Source organism: Salmo salar, chromosome ssa17 (assembly GCF_905237065.1).
Source record: "Salmo salar chromosome ssa17, Ssal_v3.1, whole genome shotgun sequence".
NCBI lineage: Eukaryota > Metazoa > Chordata > Actinopteri > Salmoniformes > Salmonidae > Salmo > Salmo salar.
Genome location: NC_059458.1, coordinates 59,945,537 through 59,967,321, shown reverse-complemented (window position 1 = coordinate 59,967,321; position 21,785 = coordinate 59,945,537). Strand labels below are relative to the sequence as shown.

Sequence of the window (21,785 nt, the reverse complement as noted above, 5' to 3'; positions counted from 1 at the left end):
ACAAGGTCTCATTCTGTCCCAAGTAATCTGAGTGAACAGAGTGGCCCGTCTCTATTTCCTGTTCCACCGGGTCTCCTTCCTCTCTATCCCTCTGTTCTTCCTACTGCGTGGAAATAAATTGGTCCCTGGGCCCTGCCAGTGGAGACTCAACTCTCCTGTTTGTGTGTCCACACAATTGTGCACATACACACTTGTCACACTTCCTCTCCTCCAGAGCAGCAAGCTGCAGCCTATTAGTGTGCTTTGTGTCTCATAGATAAAGCATTAGCTATTCCCTTATTAATAATGTGTGTGTGTGTGTGTGTGTGTGTGTGTGTGTGTGTGTGTGTGTGTGTGTGTGAGTGTGTTTTATGATGAAATGTGGGGGAAACACAAAGACGGCTATCCGCTCCCCAGCACAGTGGCCAATCGCCAGTCTTCTGCATTTTGCATTTCAAAGGCTTACGTTTTGTCCGTTTCATCTCAGATCATGATGCTAACTAACCCACCCATTATTCAACTACCCACACACACACGGGCATGTACGCACACACATACAAAGACATGCAACCGATACACTGACTGTACAAAACATTAAGAACACTCTTTCCATGACAGACTGACCAGGTGAATCCAGGTGAATCCAGGTGAAAACTAAGATCCCTTATTGATGTCACTTGTTAAATCCACTTCAGTCAGTGTAGGTGAAGGGGAGGAAACAGGTTAAAGAAGGATTTTTAAGCCTTGGGACAATTGAGGCATGGATTGTGTATGTGTGCCATTCAGAGGGTTTATGGGCAAGACAAAACATTTAAGTGTCTTTGAACAGGGTGTGGTAGTAGGTTCCAGGAGCACCGGTTTCTGTCAAGAACTGCAACGTAGTGGGGGGGGGGATTCAATATTAGGAAGGTGTTCAGTGTACATTACTCACTCAACCATACACACTTGCAAGCAGATGCAAATTAAGACTCTCCCACATACACAGATACACAAAAATGTATAGCCACCCCCATATCATTCTATTAGCCATTACACCATCTGTACACTGTGAACTATGACGGGAACATCTGACACACACACACACACACACACACACACACACACACACACACACACACACACACACACACACACACACACACACACACACACACACACACACTACGTACACAGCGCCGTTGGTAGGAGCATTGGGCCAGTAACCAAAATGTTGCTGTATCAAATCCCCGAGCTGACTAGGTAAAAATCTGTTGTTCTGCCCCTGAACAAGGCAGTTAACCCACTGTTCCCCGGGCGCTGAGGACGTGGATGTTAAGGCAGCCCCCCACACCTCTCTGATTCAGAGGGGTTGGGTTCAATGTGGAAGACACATTTCAGTTGTACAACTGACTAGGTATCCCCCTCTCCCTGGTATCCTGCCAACAATGCATCAAAACGTTAGAAAAATACATATATCAAAGCTCCATTGTACAGCTTAATGACAGTGCCAGCTCTGGCATGAAAGGAATATCAGATCTTGACAGCAATGTTAGATCATGGTCCTGTACAGTACACAGCCCCATACGGACTCCATAATAACTGAAGTCTGCTGTGCATCAACATACAGTTGAAGTCGGAAGTTTACATACACCTTAGCCAAATACATTTAAACTCAGTTTTTCACAATTCCTGACATTTAATCCTAGTAAAAATGCCCTGTCTTAGGTCAGTTAGGATCACCACTTTATTTTAAGAATGTGAAATGTCAGAATAATAGTAGAGAGAATTATTTCTTTCAGCTTTTATTTCTTTCATCACATTTCCAGTGGGTCAGAAGTTTACATACACTCAATTAGTATTTGGTAGCATTGCCTTTAAATTGTTTAACTTGGGTCAAATGTTTTGGGTAGCCTTCCACAAGCTTCCCACAATAAGTTGGGTGAATTTTGGCCCATTCTTCCTGACAGAGCTGGTGTAACTGAGTCAGGTTTGTATGCCTCCTTGCTCGCACACGCTTTTTCAGTTTTCTATAGGATTAAGGTCAGGGCTTTGTGATGGCCACTCCAATACCTTGACTTTGTTGTCCTTCAGCCATTTTTCCACAACTTTGGAAGTATGCTTGGGGTCATTGTCCATTTGGAAGACCCATTTGTGACCAAGCTTTAACTTCCTGACTGATGTCTTGAGATGTTGCTTCAATATACCCACCTCATTTTCCTCCCTCATGATGCCATCTATTTTGTGATGTGGACCAGTCCCTCCTGCAGCAAAGCACCCCCACAACATGATGCTGCCACCCCCGTGCTTCACGGTTGGGAAGGTGTTCTATGGCTTGCAAGCCTCCCCCTTTTTCCTCCAAACATAACGATGGTCATTATGGCCAAACAGTTCTATTTTTGTTTCATTAGACCATTTTTAATTTTTTTATTTCACCTTTATTTAACCAGGTAAGCTAGTTCAGAACAAGTTCTCATTTACAACTGCAACCTGGCCAAGATAAAGCAAAGCAAAGCAGTGCGACACAAACAACAACACAGAGTTACACATGGAATAAACAAGCATACAGTCAATAACACAATAGAAAAAAGGAAAGTCTATATACCGTGTGTGCAAATGGCGTGAGGAGGTAGGCAATAAATAGGCCATAGTAGCAAAGTTATTTAGCATATTAACACTGGAGTGATAAATGAGCAGATGATGATGGGCAAGTAGTGATACTGGTGTGCAAAAGAGCAGAAAAGTAAATAAAAACAATATGGGGATGAGGTAGGTAGATTGGGTGGGCTATTTACAGATGGACTATGTACAGCTGCAGCGATCAGTTAGCTGCTCAGATAGCTGATGTTTAAAGTTTGTGAGGGAAATATAAGTATCCAGCTTCAGTGATTTTTGCAATTAGTTCCATTCACTGGCAGCAGAGGATGGGGATGACCAGTGAGATATACCTGTTGGAGTGTGTGCTACGGGTGAGTGTTGTTATCGTGACCAGTGAGCTGAGATAAGGCGGAGCTTTACCTAGCATAGACTTATAGATGACCTGGAGCCAGTGGGTCTGGCGACGAATATGTAGCGAGGGCCAGCCGACTAGAGCATACAGGTCGCAGTGGTGGGTGGTATATGGGGCTTTGGTAACAAAACGGATGGCACTGTGATAGACTGCATCCAGTTTGCTGAGTAGAGTATTGGAAGCTATTTTGTAGATGACATCGCCGAAGTCGAGGATCGGTAGGCTAGTCAGTTTTACTAGGGTAAGTTTGGCGGCATGAGTGACGGAGGCTTTGATGCGAAATATAAAGCCGATTCTAGATTTGATTTTGGATTGGAGATGTTTAATATGAGTCTGGAAGGAGAGTTTACAGTTTAGCCAGACACCTAGGTATTTGTAGTTGTCCACATATTCTAGGTCAGAACCGTCCAGGGTAGTGATGCTAGTCGGGCGGGCGGGTGCGGGCAGCGAATGGTTGAAAAGCATGCATTTGGTTTTACTAGCGGTTAAGAGCAGTTGGAGGCCATGGAAGGAGTTGGAGGCCATGGAAGGAGTGTTGTATGGCATTGAAGCTCGTTTGGAGGTTAGTTAACACAGTGTCCAAAGAAGGGCCAGATGTATACAGAATGGTGTCGTCTGCGTAGAGGCGGATCAGAGATTCACCAGCAGCAAGAGTGACATCATTGATATATACAGAGAAAAGAGTCGGCCCGAGAATTGAACCCTGTGGTACCCCCATAGAGACTGCCAGAGGTTCAGACAACAGGCCCTCCAATTTGACACACTGAACTCCGTCTGAGAAGTAGTTGGTGAACAAGGCGAGGCAGTCTTTTGAGAAACGAAGGCTATTGAGTCTGCCGATAAGAATACGGTGATTGACAGAGTCGAAAGCCTTGGCCAGGTCGATGAAGACGGCTGCACAGTACTGTCTTTTATCGATGGCAGTTATGATATCGTTTAGTACCTTGAGTGTGGCTGAGGTGCACCCGTGACCAGCTCAGAAACCGGATTGCACAGCGGAGAAGGTACGGTGGGATTCAAAATGGTCAGTGATCTGTTTATTAACTTGGCTTTCGAAGACTTTAGAGAGGCAGGGCAGGATGGATATATGTCTATAACAGTTTGGGTCTAGAGTGTCACCCCCTTTGAAGAGGGGGATGACCATGGCAGATTTCCAATCTTTAGGGATCTCGGACAATACGAAAGAGAGGTTGAACAGACTGGTAATATGGGTTGCAACAACGGCGCGGATCATTTTAGAAAGAGAGGGTCCAGATTGTCTAGCCCAGCTGATTTGTACGGGTCCAGGTTTTGCAGCTCTTTCAGAACATCTGCTATCTGGGTTTTGGGTGAAGGAGAAGCTGGGGAAACTCGGGCAAGTAGCTCTGGGTGGGCGGAGCTGTTGGCCGGGGTTGGGGTAGCCATGAGGAAAGCATGGCCAACCGTAGAGAAATGCTTATTGAAATTTTAGATTATCATGGATTTATCGGTGGTAACAGTGTTTCCTAGCCTCAGTTCAGTGGGCAGCTGGGAGGAGGTGCTCTTGTTCTCCATGGACTTTACGGTGTCCCAAAACTTTTTGGATGCAAATTTCTGTTTGAAAAAACTAGCCTTTGCTTTCTTAACTGACTGCGTGTATTGGTTCCTGACTTCCCTGAACAGTTGCATATCGCGAACACACACTTAAGAACACTCACTCAATTCGATGCTATTGCAGTCCGCCATAGGATGTTTTTGTGCTGGTCAAGGGCAGTCAGGTCTGGAGTGAACCAAGGGCTATATCTGTTCTTAGTTCTACATTTTCTTGAAAGGGCATGCTTATTTTAAGATGGTGAGGAAATTACTTTTAAAGAAGGACCAGGCAACCGCGACAGACAGGATGAGAGGACATTTCTCCAAAAAGTACAATCTTTGTCCCCATGTGCAGTTGCAAACCGTAGTCTGGCTTTTTTATGGCGGTTTTGGAGCAGTGGCTTCTTCCTTGCTGAGCAGCCATTCGGGTTATGTTGATATAGAACTTGTTTTACTGTGGATATAGATACTTTTGTACCTGTTTCCTCCAGCATCTTCACAAGGTCCTTTGCTGTTGTTCTGGGAGTGATTTACACTTCTTGCACCAAAGTACGTTCATCTCTAGGAGACAGAATGCGTCTCCTTCCTGAGCGGTATGATGGCTGTGTGGTCCCATGGTGTTTATACTTACGTACTATTGTTTGTACAGATGAACGTGGTACCTTCAGGCATTTGGTAATTGCTCCCAAGGATGAACCAGACTTGTAGAGGTCGACAATTTTGATTTCAGATTTTTTTTATTTCTGATTTCAGATTTTTTTTATTTCTGATTTCTGATTTTTTTAAATTCAGATTTCAGATTTCTGGGGCTGATTTATTTTGATTTTCCCATGATGCTTGAAATACATCCACAGGTACACCTCCAATTGACTCAAATTATGTCAATTAGCCTATCAGAAGCTTCTAAAGCCATGACAGAATTTTCTGGATTATTTTCCAAGCTGTTTAAAGGCACAGTCAATTTATTGTATGTAAACTTCTGACCCACTGGAATTGTGATACAGTGAATTATAAGTGAAATAATCTGTCTGTAAACAATTGTTGGAAAAATGACTTGTGTCATGCACAAAGTAGATGTCCTTACCGACTTGCCAAAACTATAGTTTGTTAACAATACATTTGTGGAGTGGTTGAAAAATGAGTTTTAATGACTCCAACCTAAGTGTATGTAAACTTTCAACTTCAACTGTAGCTTATGATAACACAGTCACTAGCCTCAACAGACTAGATATTACACCACTACCATGATGGAGAAAATAAAGACCAAAGACAAAGTCAATATAGATTGAATGGTTATTTTGCGTTACATTAGCGTTGTGGTCATGCTGTGGGTGTCTGCAGGTGGCAGGAACCTGCTATGATCAGGCAGGCATTCAGACAGGCATATTTGGCAATTTCACACAGTCACTGAGGCTGCTGCATTAGAGCTGCATCACTGGAGAAACAGGGAGCCAGCTGCCAACACACTGAGATAAATCCCTCCCTGGTTACCCTGTTAACATGGTCCTCACAGAGACACACTAAAATATATCCCTCCCTGGTTACCCTGTTAACATGGTCCTCACAGAGACACACTAAAATATATCCCTCCCTGGTTACCCTGTTAACATGGTCCTCACAGAGACACACTAAAATATATCCCTCCCTGGTTACCCTGTTAACATGGTCCTCACAGAGACACACTAAAATATATCCCTCCCTGGTTACCCTGGTTACATGGTCCTCACAGAGACACACTAAAATATATCCCTCCCTGGTTACCCTGGTTACATGGTCCTCACAGAGACACACTAAAATATATCCCTCCCTGGTTACCCTGTTAACATGGTCCTCACAGAGACACACTAAAATATATCCCTCCCTGGTTACCCTGGTTACATGGTCCTCACAGAGACACACTGATATATCCCTCCCTGGTTACCCTGGTTACATGGTCCTCACAGAGACACACTAAAATATATCCCTCCCTGGTTACCCTGGTTACATGGTCCTCACAGAGACACACTAAAATATATCCCTCCCTGGTTACCCTGGTTACATGGTCCTCACAGAGACACACTAAAATATATCCCTCCCTGGTTACCCTGTTAACATGGTCCTCACAGAGACACACTGATATATCCCTCCCTGGTTACCCTGGTTACATGGTCCTCACAGAGACACACTAAAATATATCCCTCCCTGGTTACCCTGGTTACATGGTCCTCACAGAGACACACTAAAATATATCCCTCCCTGGTTACCCTGGTTACATGGTCCTCACAGAGACACACTAAAATATATCCCTCCCTGGTTACCCTGTTAACATGGTCCTCACAGAGACACACTGATATATCCCTCCCTGGTTACCCTGGTTACATGGTCCTCACAGAGACACACTAAAATATATCCCTCCCTGGTTACCCTGGTTACATGGTCCTCACAGAGACACACTAAAATATATCCCTCCCTGGTTACCCTGGTTACATGGTCCTCACAGAGACACACTAAAATATATCCCTCCCTGGTTACCCTGGTTACATGGTCCTCACATAAACACACTAAAATATATCCCTCCCTGGTTACATGGTCCTCATATAGACACACTAAGATATATCCCTCCCTGGTTACCCTGGTCACATGGTCCTCATATAGACACACTAAGATATATCCCTCCCTGGTTACCCTGGTTACCCTGGTTACATGGTCCTCACAGAGACACACTGAGATATATCCCTCCCTGGTTACATGGTCCTCACAAAGACACACTAAAATATATCCCTCCCTGGTTACCCTGGTTACATGGTCCTCATATAGACACACTAAGATATATCCCTCCCTGGTTACCCTGGTTACATGGTCCTCATATAGACACACTAAGATATATCCCTCCCTGGTTACCCTGGTTACCCTGGTTACATGGTCCTCACAGAGACACACTGAGATATATCCCTCCCTGGTTACATGGTCCTCACAGAGACACACTGAGATATATCCCTCCCTGGTTACCCTGGTTACATGGTCCTCACAGAGACACACTAAAATATATCCCCCCCTGGTTACCCTGGTTACATGGTCCTCACAGAGACACACTAAAATATATCCCTCCCTGGTTACCCTGGTTACATGGTCCTCACATAAACACACTAAAATATATCCCTCCCTGGTTACTCTGGTTACATGGTCCTCATATAGACACACTAAGATATATCCCTCCCTGGTTACCCTGGTTACATGGTCCTCATATAGACACACTAAGATATATCCCTCCCTGGTTACCCTGGTTACATGGTCCTCACAGAGACACACTGAGATATATCCCTCCCTGGTTACATGGTCCTCACAGAGACACACTGAGATATATCCCTTCCTGGTTACCCTGGTTACATGGTCCTCACAGAGACACACTACATGATATATCCCTCCCTGGTTACATGGTCCTCACAGAGACACACTACATGATATATCCCTCCCTGGTTACCCTGGTTACATGGTCCTCACAGAGACACACTAAGATATATCCCTCCCTGGTTACCCTGGTTACATGGTCCTCACAGAGACACACTGAGATATATCCCTACCTGGTTACCCTGGTTACATGGTCCTCACAGAGACACACTACATGATATATCCCTCCCTGGTTACCCTGGTTACATGGTCCTCACAGAGACACACTACATGATATATCCCTCCCTGGTTACCCTGGTTACATGGTCCTCACAGAGACACACTGGGAGGGGACACTCTGGGTACTGTGTGTATTCAATCTCCTGAATCTTGGAATGTGGTTTTTGGATTCTATCTTTCAAATCCTACCTCCATCTGTCTCTCTCCAGTCTCTCCATTACTTTACCCCATTTCTCTAACACTCTCCCCCTCCCTCTCTCTTCTTCCTTTCTCATATCTATCATCCCCATCTCTGCCTCTCTCTCTCCCTGTAAATCCTCTCTCCTCCCAATCTCTCTCTCTCCAACTCTCTCCTCCCCATCTCTCCATCCCCACGGACTTCCTCATCTTTATCTCCTCCCTATTTTTCTAGTTGTCGTTCCCTCGTTTCACAGCCCCTCTTCCTCTCCTTCTAACAGCCCATCTGTCTTTCACACTTCTTGTAACACTCGCTTCCACACCTGCCATGTTCTCACACACGCGTGTATGCACGTGCACACATACCCATGCATGTACGCACACACATCTTCATACGCTCACACACACACACACCATTTGCAGCTCTCTCTTTTTTCACACCCAACCTAAAACTCCTAAATCTCTCATGATCACTTCAACAGGAGTGTGTGTGTGTGTGTGTGTGTGTGTGTGTGTGTGTGTGTGTGTGTGTGTGTGTGTGTGTGTGTGTGTGTGTGTGTGTGTGTGTGTGTGTGTGTGTGTGTGTGTGTGTGTGTGTGTGTGACAAACTCAGAGACTGTGCCAGGTCTTAAGTCTGGCCAGGTGTGTTGAAGGTATGATGTCAGATGGGGCCCACCCCCAAAATTCATACCATACTCCCACTGGACGATTATTCTCTGTGACATCATACCAAGCACAATGGGGGGGTTGGGATTGGGCGAGCCCTGGTGCTGAGTGACATCATGGTCTTCACATCTTAAACGGTCACTGTTAACCCTTTCCTATCACTTTCTACACTAATACCAGATGTAATGACGGTGAACATACAACAATTTAAATGATACACTTTGAATCATTGACATTTAATTTATAATCCATTCTGTACAAATCAAAATGATATTAGCCTGTGAATAGTTTGATGAGGGATGTGAGGAAGGGAGAGAGAGAACGAGAGAAGAGCGTATGTGACAGAGTGAGAGAAGGACAGAGGATGACTGAGCAATGAGCTGGAGACAGAAAGACAGAGAAGGAGAAAGATTCTCACTAACCAGGTTTTCAACCAACCTTTTCATGCGAGTAAAGTACGTAGGATTAAAAAAAATGTCACGACAGGCCTGGTGGAAACAGGAAATTTATCGGTTAAAATTTTCAGAAATACCTTACACAAGTTGGGATCTTTTTGAATCTGTAAAATTAATTATGCGAGAAATGACGGAAATGCTTTTATGCGCAAATATTGATATAATAACCATCATTTCGACGTAAACTTGGAGTCACGCGATGATATGGTGTGTGGTCCTCCGACTACAACTCATCAGGAAAGCCTGCAGTTTTAGACCACAGATGAAATAAGTTATGATGAACTTCACAGGGTGGTGTAACGCCCTGGCCATAGAGAGGGTTTTTGTTCTCTATTTTTGGTTAGGCCAGGGTGTGACATGGGTGGGCGTTCTAGGTTTCTTTTTCTATGTTGGTGGTTTTCTTTGTTTCGGCTGTGTATGGCTCTCAATCAGGAACAGGTGTAGATCGTAGTTGCTGATTGAGAGTCATACTTAGGCAGCCTGTTTTTCCTTTGGGGTTTGTGGGTGAATGTTTTCTGTTTAGTTTGTTCCTGACAGAACTGTTGCTGGTCGTTTTTTGGTTCTTTTTGTATAGTGTTCATTCGGTTATTAAAATATCTTGTAAGATGAACACATCCTCCGCTGCACCTTGGTCTCATTTGAACGACGGTCGTTACAGATTCACCCACCAATAACGGACCAAGCAGCGGAGGAAAGAGCAGCACCAGGAGAGGAGCATTATGGACTCCTGGACTTGGGAGGAAATTCTGGACGGGGCAGGACCATGGGCTCAAGCTGGGGAATATCGCCGCCCGCAGTGGGAGTTCGAGGCAGCGAGAGCGGAGAGGCGATGGATGGTATGAGGCAAGGGAGCGCAACAGGCACGAGAGGCAGCCCCAAAACATTTTTTTGGGGGTTGGCACACGGGGAGTGTGGCAGAGCCAGGATGGAATTCTGGGCCAACTCCCTGTGCTTACCGGAAGCGGCGTGGTACTGGTCAGGCATCGTGTTATGCGGTAGAGCGCACGGTGTCTCCAGTGCGCGCTCATAGCCCGGTGCGCTACATCCCAGCCCCCCGCAAGTGCCATGCTAGAGTGGGCATCGAGCCAGGACGGGTTGTGCAGGCCCTGTGCGCTCTAGACCTCCAGTGCGTCTTCAGGACCCGGTCTATCCTGTGCCCAGAACCAGGCCTCCTACATGTCTTCCCAGCCTGGTGAGTCCTGTGCCTGCGCCCAGAGCCAGGCCTCCTGCATGTCTCCCCAGCCTGGTGAGTCCTGTGCCTACGCCCAGAGCCAGGCCTCCTGCATGTCTCCCCAGCCGGGGGAATCCTGTCCCCACCCAGGGGAGGGAGGAGGGATGGAGAGAAGGGTGAAAGAGGCCTCTCTCCCCTCTTCCCCTCCATCTCGCTCTCTCCCTTTCCCCCTCAAGCCTCCCTCCAGCTAGGCACCAGCCCACAGCACCATATTGTGTAATATGTTGAGAAGAGGAAAATAGTAAACGGGAGAAGAGAAGGGTGGATGGAGAAAGAACGTGAGGAATAGAGGGATGAAAAATGGTATAGGCCAGAGAGAGAGAGAGAGAGAGAGAGAGAGAGAGAGAGAGAGAGAGAGAGAGAGAGAGAGAGAGAGAGAGTCTACATAGTACAGTCGTGGCCAAAAGTTTTGAGAATGACACAAATATTAGTTTTCACAAAGTCTGCTGCCTCAGTTTGTATGATGGCAATTTGCATATACTCTAGAATGTGATGAAGAGTGATCAGATGAATTGCAATTAATTGCAAAGTCCCTCTTTGCCATGCAAATGAACTGAATCCCCCCCAAAACATTTTCACTGCATTTCAGCCCTGCCACAAAGGACCAGCTGACATCATGTCAGTGATTCTCTCATTAACACAGATGTGAGTGTTGACGAGGACAAGGCTGGAGATCCCTCTGTGATGCTGATTGAGTTCAAATAACAGACTGGAAGCTTCAAAAGGAGGGTGGTGCTTGGAATCATTGTTCTTCCTCTGTCAGCCATGGTTACCTGCAAGGAGACATGTGGCATCATCATTGCTTTGCACAAAAAGGGCTTCACAGGCAAGGATATTGCTGCCAGTAAGATTGCACCTAAATAAACCATTTATTGGATCATCAAGAACTTCAAGGAGAGCGGTTCAATTGTTGTGAAGAAGGCGCCCAAGAAAGATATTCTGCAAAAGGTACAGGGATTGGACTGCTGAGGACTGGGGTAAAGTCATTTTCTCTGATGAATCCCCTTTCCGACTGTTTGGGGCATCCGGAAAAAAAGCTTGTCCGGAGAAGACAAGGTGAGCGCTACCATCAGTCCTGTGTCATGCCAACAGTAAAGCATCCTGAGATCATTCATGTGTGGGGTTGCTTCTCAGCCAAGGGAGTGTGCTCACTCACAATTTTGCCTAAGAACACAGCCATGAATAAAGAATGGTACCAACACATCCTCCGAGAGCAACTTCTCCCAACCATCCAGGAACAGTTTGGTGACGAACAATGCCTTTTCCAGCATGATGGAGCACCTTGCCATAAGGCAAAAGTGATAACTAAGTGGCTCGGGGAACAAAACATCGATATTTTGGGTCCATGGCCAGGAAACTCCCCAGACCTTAATCCCATTGAGAACTTGTGGTCAATCCTCAAGAGGCGGGTAGACAAACAAAAACCCACAAATTCTGACAAACTCCAAGCATTGATTATGGAAGAATGGGCTGCCATCAATCAGGATGTGGCCCAGAAGTTAATTGACAGCATGCCAGGGTGGATTGCAGACGTCTTGAAAAAGAAGGGTCAACACTGCAAATATTGACTCTTTGCATCAACTTCATGTAATTGTCAATAAAATCCTTTGACACTTATGAAATGCTTGTAATTATACTTCAGTATTCCATACTAACATCTGACAAAAATATCTAAAAACACTGAGGCAGCAGACTTTGTGAAAATTAATATTTGTGCCATTCTCAAAACCTTTGGCCACGATTGTATGCTGTTCTACACATAGCAGTGGAATGAATTGTTATTGTTAATGTTATTTCATACATGCATTTTCAACAATTGTTATGCAGACTCTGTTTCATAGATCAAACATACTTGACAAACTAGAGAACGACTCATATTAAACTTTAGTCACCTTCCACTACCTTGTTAACCCAGACTGATGCGCCACATAATTGAGCAGAATTAATGTTTGTTATAATTAGAAACAATTAGCCCTCTTTTCTAACTACCTTATTCCATCTAAAGCTTATATCAGCTGGGTCAATGCCAACCATGCAGAGCTTGCTTTTAGTCTGTTAAAGCCAAGGTAACAAAGTCATTCATTTCCTTGTCTATTGGTCTCATCTTCTCCACCTTATTGAGTCTTGATTGTTGAAGGCCATACTTCACCCCTCAACAAATATCCCTGACAACCAATTCAGAGTGACTTAGCTCCAAAGCCCATGACAAGACAGCTCATAAAGGGACCTTGATATAACATCTATTTTTTTCCCATATGAATAAAGCCGGAAAAAAACCAAGCTGAAAATAAATCAATATATGAATGCCAGTTCATCAGATTGCAGAGACTCAGCCGGTGAAATGTCAACCTCTAATCTCTTAAATAGTCTGATATTACATTTTAATCCCACCCTGATTCAGTCACTCACATCCACACTGTCTACTGGGAGGGAGAGGGATAGAGAACAAGGGATAGAGAGAAGAAAGGAGAGAAAGTGGAAGGGAGAGAGAGAGAAAAAGAAAGTGTGGAGAGAGAGAGAGAGAGAGAGAGAGAGAGAGAGAGAGAGAGAGAGAGAGACAGACAGACAGACAGACAGACAGACAGACAGACAGACAGACAGACAGACAGACAGACAGACAGACAGACAGACAGACAGACAGACAGACAAAGAGAGAGACAGAGAGTAGGAGAGGGAGATACAGTCAGTGAGAGAGCAAGCGAGAGAGAGGGAGTGAGAGAGAAAGAGAGAGCGAGCGAGAAAGAGAGAGAGATGGTTGGTTTAGGAAGCGTAGTGCAGTGGCATCATTTAGAGGCAGGATTTACTGTCTGGCTCGATGGACTGTGTGAGATGGAGGAGCTATAAAGTGATGTCGATGAGAACAGAGTACAAATTGATATGATCATAATGTGTCACATTAAAGAGAGGACTGTCATCAATCAACCTGATAAAAGGCTTAGCTAGGCTTATGCTAACTTTACTGTTAGAATACCATCAGAAGGCTAAAGGTGTGGGCTAGGCTAACTCTAGCTTTACTGATAAAATACCATAAGAAATACTTGGCATGGGCTAATGCTAACTTTACTGTTAGAATACCATCAGAAGGCTAAAGGTGTGGGCTAGGCTAACTCTAGCTTTACTGATAAAATACCATAAGAAATCCTTGGCATGGGCTAATGCTAACTTTACTGTTAGAATACCATCAGAAGGCTAAAGGTGTGGGCTAGGCTAACTCTAGCTTTACTGATAAAATACTATCAGAAATCCTTGGCATGGGCTAATACTAACTTTACTGTCAGAAAGCTAAAGGTGTGGGCTAGGCTAACTCTAGCTTTACTGATAAAATACTATAAGAAATCCTTGGCATGGCTAATGCTAACTTTACTGTTAAAATACCATCAGAAGGCTAAAGGTGTGGGCTAGGCTAACTAGCTTTACTGATAAAATACTATCAGAAATCCTTGGCATGGGCTAATGCTAACTTTACTGTTAGAATACCATCAGAAAGCTAAAGGTGTGGGCTAGGCTAACTCTAGCTCTACTGATAAAATAGCATAAGAAAACCTTGGCATGGGCTAATGCTAACTTTACTGTTAGAATATACTATTGCATCAGAAGGCCAAATACCTACACTAGGCTAACCTTAACTTCACTGTTAAACCAATGATCAGGCAGGCAAAAGCCTGAGTTACGCAGAGTCAATACCATTTTAACGTTAATGTAACCACTTTCTTGTGGAGGCACATTTGAGCAACTAGAAGAGGAAAATGTTGGCTGTTAGCCACTGCCATTAGCCACTGCTAAGGCTTTGGTAAAGTGCCTGTGAAAGGTAAGTCCACTTTCTGTTAACAATTAGCAAGAAAAAAACATTGCTGCTTCTATTGCTTTTAAATCAAGGAGAGTGCTATTGAGCGCGCTCCACAGAGGAAAAGCTACATTGACGATGACACCCAACATGCTTTTAGCCACCCCTGAGCAAATCACCAAATCAATATCAATTAGGCTGCAGACGAGCCCAAAAGGACAACTGGTTTTGTTTTAACTAATGAAGTCTGCAGAGAATCCATCCGTTCTGATTTCCACTCCCCCCCATTGTTATTATGGCTACAAGCACAACAACTGGGAGGGGTACATACACACACGTACACAACACACACACACACACACACACACACACACACACACACACACACACACACACACACACACACACACACACACACACACACACAAATGTAGCTGAAAAATATTTCGTTTTTTTGCATCATCAATCAACAGATCCGTGTTACTCAAAGATAGAAAATATTACAGTGATATTGAACATGTGGGTATATGAAGAAAAAAAACATGTCAGCATGGAGGAAATAACATAGTAATATAGTACTACACACACGCACGTACGCCAGCAGCCTGTGAAATGCTTTTCAGAGCCGTTATATCATTTGAAACATCCATCAGCTCAGCAGAGATATCATATTAGCTCCTCATCTGCATAACGCGCCGTCAGAATGACAAACGACAGACAGTGGAAAGAGAGAATCACATTACTGCCCTTACTGCACCTCTCCCCTCCTAACCCTCTCTCTCCTCTCCTAACCCTCTCTCCTCTCCTCTCCCCTCCTAACCCTCTCTCTCCTCTCCTAACCCTCTCTCCTCTCCCCTCCTAACCCTCTCTCCTCTCCTAACCCTCTCTCCTCTCCCCTCCTAACCCTCTCTCCTCTCCCCTCCTAACCCTCTCTCCTCTCCTAAACCTCTCTCCTCTCCCCTCCTAACCCTCTCTCCTCTCTCCTCTCCCCTCCTAACCCTCTCTCCTCTCCCCTCCTAACCCTCTCTCCTCTCCCCTCCTAACCCTCTCTCCTCTCCCCTCCTAACCCTCTCTCCTCTCCTAAACCTCTCTCCTCTCCCCTCCTAACCCTCTCTCCTCTCCCCTCCTAACCCACTCTCTCCCCTCCTAACCCTCTCTCCTCTCCCCTCCTAACCCACTCTCTCCCCTCCTAACCCTCTCTCCTCTCCCCTCCTAACCCTCTCTCCTCTCTCAAAAATAAAAACACGAAGCAGACCAAACTCTTTGGTCCTTTAAAAACCTGTTGGATGTTAAATATTGCGTGCTATAGCTTGGAAAATAAATAAATGTGACTCTGGATGACAACATAATTATGTTTTTAATATTAGTATGGTTTTCCTGAAGAAGTTAAATCTGCTTTGTGTTTCGTTTCCTTGCCACGATACTAGCGAGTATTGCGATACTGGTGTTGTCCCGGCCCTACTTATCATACCCTCACTTTCACCTCTTCTCTCTTCAACCTCTCTCTCTCCCCCACTCTCCTCCTCCACTCCATATTTTTATGGACGCCCCCTCACAACCTACACAAATCCCTCTAAAGTTGGCCCCGAAGGCGGAGGTAGGGTGGGAGTGTTATAGTGGGAGGTCACTGTGTGTGGGCAGGGGAGGGCGTGCTAAGGGTGCTTCTCAGGTCATTGTTAAGAGGTTAAGGGTTAAACATGGTTTCCACAGTAATATATATACATGATGTAAGCACACACAGGGAAGGATAAATGAGATCCAGACCCCTGGGCCTCCTGCCCTAAAAACTCCCCCTGGCTCCTCTCTCCTTCCCTCCATCCCTCTCTCTGGCTTTATGTGCTCCCTCTCCTTCATTCTGATAACCATCTTTCCCATTCCTCTTCCCCCTCTTTCTCTCTTCAACTCCACCAGATTCCTTCTTTCATCTCACTGTCCCTCCCCTCCATGCAGTCCTCTTTTTCCTCAACCCACTCTCCTCTATCCAGTCCTCTTTTTCCTCAACCCACTCTCCTCCATCCAGTCCTCTTTTTCCTCAACCCACTCTCCTCCATCCAGTCCTCTTTTTCCTCAACCCACTCTCCTCCATCCAGTCCTCTTTTTCCTCAACCCACTCTCCTCCATCCAGTCCTCTTTTTCCTCAACCCACTCTCCTCCATCCAGTCCTCTTTTTCCTTAACCCACTCTCATCCTTCCCTCCCCTTTTTTAACCTTTATTTAACTAGGCAAGTCAGTTAAGAACAAATTCTTATTTTACAATGACGGCCTAGGAACAGTGGGTTAACTGCCTTGTTCAGGGGCAGAACGACAGATATGTACCATGTCAGCTTGGGGATTCGATCTTGCAACCTTTCGGTTACTAGTCCAATTCTCTAACCACTAGGCTACCTGCCTTTCTTGAAATTACTAGCAAGGCCATGGAATACCGGAACAGCCTATACTGAAATGCTATGGCAATATAGTGGAATTTTCAGTGCAACACAGTGGAATTCTGTAACATAACAGCACTGCGACAGTGGAATGTTCTGACGGGAAGCGGCTTTGAGGAGAGCAGGGAACAGGCAGGGAGACAGTAGCGTCTTCAGATCTGAAGGACAAATCCCTTTGGTGTTAGTTCTGCCTGGGCGACCGGCACATGAATATTTGATGGTGTTGATGTTTAAATCCCGCTATCTGTGATGTGGCACGCTGTGTGAGTACGCGCGACGATTCATTTGCATGGAGGGTGCTCGCTTGTGACGTGGGTTTGTACATATGCATGTTCATTGTATGAAGGCATGTCGTGTAGATGTGTGTGTTTGTGGGATTTGATGTTCCCCGGAACACCTTCAGCCATATGTTGAAGCATCCATATGTAGGTTCCTCCGGGTCTCTCTCTGTTTCACAACACGCAGGCGCGCGCATACGCACACACACACACACACACACACACACACACACACACACACACACACACACACACACACACACACCACTAGACCTTGTACAGGGAACATCTGTAGGTGCACAGAATACATATTACAAAACCCAGGAGTCATTTATCTGTCAGTGACAGCGGGGATATATGTGAGATAAGCCGAGCTGCCATCCGTTTGTCAGCGACGTCCGGTGAGGTGCATGGTCTCACTAAGGTCAGGCTTTGGGGAGGGCTCCAAACATGCCCTGACAGATCTGGACTACACATAACACAAGCTGTGAAATGACTCCCTATTCCCTATATAGTGCACTGCTTTGGGACTACAAAAGTAGTGTACTAAATACGGAATAGGGTGCCATTTCAGATGCAGACACAGTGTAAAAAAAAAAAACTAATATACACTCTCTGCTCTATAAAACGTATACACTGAGTTTACTAAACATTAAGAACACCTGCTCTTTCCATGACATAGACTGACTGACCAGGTGAATCCAGGTGAATCTGTTCAACTCATTTCTGTAAGGAGCCTGATTAAAACCAGACCTGGTTTCTTCATCCAATATCCAAGAGTGGAATTACCAAGCTGGAAGACTATCTACCTCCCCCAGACTTCCTGGCTGAACGTCCCGCCACCGGAAAGGACAGATCCAATCCCCTACCTGGGATGAATATGGTGTTATGTTTCTCCCAACAGTTGCAGAATGTTACAGGGAGGCCGACAACCTCGTAGTACGGCCTTAGGGAAAGGAAATAATTACAGAGTCTAATGAATACTCTTGATTAACGCCGGTGTCTGAGGAAAATCTTACACATGCACGCACACGCACGCACACGCACACGCACACGCACACACACACACGGGGTGAAAGAGAACAACAAACAATACAATCTGGTATGTATAACAGTGATAGAGAGGGTAGCTGTAGAGTCTAGCTGTAGAGTCTTGTACTGACAGGCATAACATTGTTATATGTTGCAATGAACAACTTGACATAATGCTTAGATAGAAATATACAGTGTAGAAGAGACCACTCAGAATTAAAGAACAGTGTCAGCTCACACTGCACATCTATTAGTGTGGTCTAAACAGTCATGCCATTGGCTTAGGGCCAGCTGTGTAGCTGTCAGTGACAGACAGAGGGTCAGTACAGGGACAGCTGTGTAGCTGTCAGTGACAGATAGAGGGTCAGTACAGGGACAGCTGTGTAGCTGTCAGTGACAGACAGAGGGTCAGTACAGGGACAGCTGTGTAGCTGTCAGTGACAGACAGAGGGTCAGTACAGGGACAGCTGTGTAGCTGTCAGTGACAGACAGAGGGTCAGTACAGGGACAGCTGTGTAGCTGTCAGTGACAGACAGAGGGTCAGTACAGGGACAGCTGTGTAGCTGTCAGTGACAGACAGAGGGTCAGTACAGGGACAGCTGTGTATCTGTCAGTGACAGATTGAGGGTCAGTACAGGGACAGCTGTGTAGCTGTCAGTGACAGACAGAGGGTCAGTACAGGGACAGCTGTGTAGCTGTCAGTGACAGACAGAGGGTCAGTACAGGGACAGCTGTGTAGCTGTCAGTGACAGACAGAGGGTCAGTACAGGGACAGCTGTGTAGCTGTCAGTGACAGACAGAGGGTCAGTACAGGGACAGCTGTGTAGCTGTCAGTGACAGATAGAGGGTCAGTACAGGGACAGCTGTGTAGCTGTCAGTGACAGATGAGAGGAGATGAGAGGAGTGACAGCGTGGGCCATAGACCTGCTGGAAGGCTATGGTGGTAAAGAGATAGAGACAGGACTGTGTGTGTGTGTGTGTGTGTGTGTGTGTGTGTGTGTGTGTGTGTGTGTGTGTGTGTGTGTGTGTGTGTGTGTGTGTGTGTGTGTGTGTGTGTGTGTGTGTGTGTGTGCCACAGTGGTTTAATGACTCCCTCTGGGACCGTGCCTCTGGGCTTTGACTCTCCCTTGCCTCTCCTATCAGATGAGAGGGAAGATGGGAAGAAGAGAGGATGGGATGAGGGGATGAAGAGAGGATGGGATGGGGATGAAGAGAGGATGGGATGGGGGATGGAGAGAGGATGGGATGGGGGGATGAAGAGAGGATGGGATGGGGGGATGAAGAGAGGGTGGGATGGGGGGATGGAGAGAGGATGGGATGGGGGGGATGGAGAGAGGATGGGATGGGGGATGAAGAGAGGATGGGATGGGGGATGGAGAGAGGATGGGATGGGGGATGAAGAGAGGATGGGATGGGGGGATGAAGAGAGGATGGGATGGGGGGGATGAAGAGAGGGTGGGATGGGGGGATGGAGAGGGGATGGGGGATGACGAGAGGATGGGATGGGGGGATGGAGAGAGGATGGGGGGATGGAGAGAGGATGTGGGATGGAGAGAGGATGGGGTGAAGAGAGGATGGGGTGGGGGATGAAGAGAGGATGGGATGGGGGGATGAAGAGAGGGTGGGATGGGGGGATGGAGAGAGGATGGGGGATGACGAGAGGATGGGGGGATGGAGAGAGGATGGGGGGATGGAGAGAGGATGTGGGATGGAGAGAGGATGGGGTGAAGAGAGGATGGGGTGGGGGGATGAAGAGAGGATGGGATGGGGGATGAAGAGAGGATGGGATGGGGGGATGAAGAGAGGATGGGATGGGGGATGGAGAGAGGATGGGATGGGGATGGAGAGAGGATGGGATGGGGATGGAGAGAGGATGGGATGGGGGATGGAGAGAGGATGGGGGGATGAAGAGAGGATGGGATGGGGGATGGAGAGAGGATGGGGGGGATGAAGAGAGGATGGGATGGGGGATGAAGAGAGGATGGGATGGGGGATGGAGAGAGGATGGGGGGATGGAGAGAGGATGGGGGATGAAGAGAGGATGGGGGGGATGAAGAGAGGATGGGATGGGTGATGGAGAGAGGATGGGGGATGGAGAGAGGATGGGGGATGGAGAGAGGATGGGATGGGGGGATGAAGAGATGATGGGAGGATGAAGAGAGGATGGGATGGGGGGATGGAGAGAGGATGGGGGATGGAGAGAGGATGGGATGGGGGGATGGAGAGAGGATGGGATGGGGGATGGAGAGAGGATGGGGGGATGGAGAGAGGATGGGGATGGAGAGAGGATGGGATGGAGAGATGATGGGGGATGAAGAGAGGATGGGATGGGGGGATGGAGAGATGATGGGGGGATGAAGAGAGGATGGGATGGGGGGATGGAGAGAGGATGGGGGATGAAGAGAGGATGGGGGATGAAGAGAGGATGGGATGGGGGGATGGAGAGAGGATGGGGGGATGAAGAGAGGATGGGGAAAGAGGGGACAGTGGTGTCGACAACTATGGAATCACAACAGGAATTGGTTGGCTGATGGAAAGAATGATTGGATGGACAAGACACACACACACACACACACACACACTTCTACACACTACACACAAACACCGCCCAGTGGCTCTAAGTGACGGCCACTGCCCATTACCCATAACCCCCCTCTCTCATGTCTGAAGTGCAGTGTGTGAGTGTGTGTGTGTGTGCGTGCATGTCCCCCCTCTCTGATTGACTGGCAGCCCCAAATCACACTTGACAGATAGCTGACAGGACGGGAGAAGGGAGGAGGGAGAAGGGAAGAGGGAGAAGGGAGGAGGGAGAAGGGAAGAGAGAGGAGGGACAAGGGAGAAGGGAGGAGGGAGGAGGGAGAAGGGAGGAGGGAAGAGGGAGAAGGGAGGAGGGAGAAGGGAGGAGGGAAGAGGGAGAAGGGAGGAGGGAGAAGGGAGGAGGGAAGAGGGAGAAGGGGAGGGAAGGGAGGAGGGAGAAGGGAGGAGGGAAGAGGGAGAAGGGAGGAGGGAGAAGGGAGGAGGGAAGAGGGAGAAGGGAGGAGGGAGAAGGGAGGAGGGAAGAGGGAGAAGGGAGAAGGGAAGAGAGAGGAGGGAGGAGGGAGAAGGGAGGAAGGAGAAGGGAGAAGGGAGGAGGGAGAAGGGAGGAGGGAGAAGGGAAGAGGGAGAAGGGAGGAGGGAGAAGGGAGGAGGGAGAAGGGAGGAAGGAGAAGGGAGGAAGGAGAAGGGAGAAGGGAGGAGGGAGAAGGGAGGAGGGAGAAGGGAAGAGGGAGAAGGAAGAGAGAGGAGGGACAAGGGAGAAGGGAGGAGGGAGGAGGGAGAAGGGAGGAGGGAGAAGGGAGGGAGGAAGGAGGAGGGAGAAGGGAGGAGGGAGAAGGGAAGAGAGAGGAGGGACAAGGGAGAAGGGAGGAGGGAGAAGGGAGGAGGGAGAAGGGAGGGAGAAGGGAGGAGGGAGAAGGGAGGAGGGAGAAGGGAGGAGGGAGGGGGGAGGGAGGAGGGAGGAGGGAGAAGGGAGGAGGGAGAAGGGAGGAGGGAGGGAGGAAGGAGGAGGGAGAAGGGAGGATGGAAAAGGGAGGAGGGAGAAGGGAGGAGGGAGGGGGAGGGAGGAGGGAGGAGGG

General features: G+C 47.1%; 1 protein-coding gene across 1 annotated transcript in view; it reads right to left on the bottom strand.

Moving 5' to 3' along the window:
* LOC106576215 (CUGBP Elav-like family member 2) overlaps positions 1–21,785 on the bottom strand; it is a 262,716-nt gene that overhangs the window by 137,836 nt on the left and 103,095 nt on the right. The gene's annotated exons all lie outside the window — the stretch shown is intronic.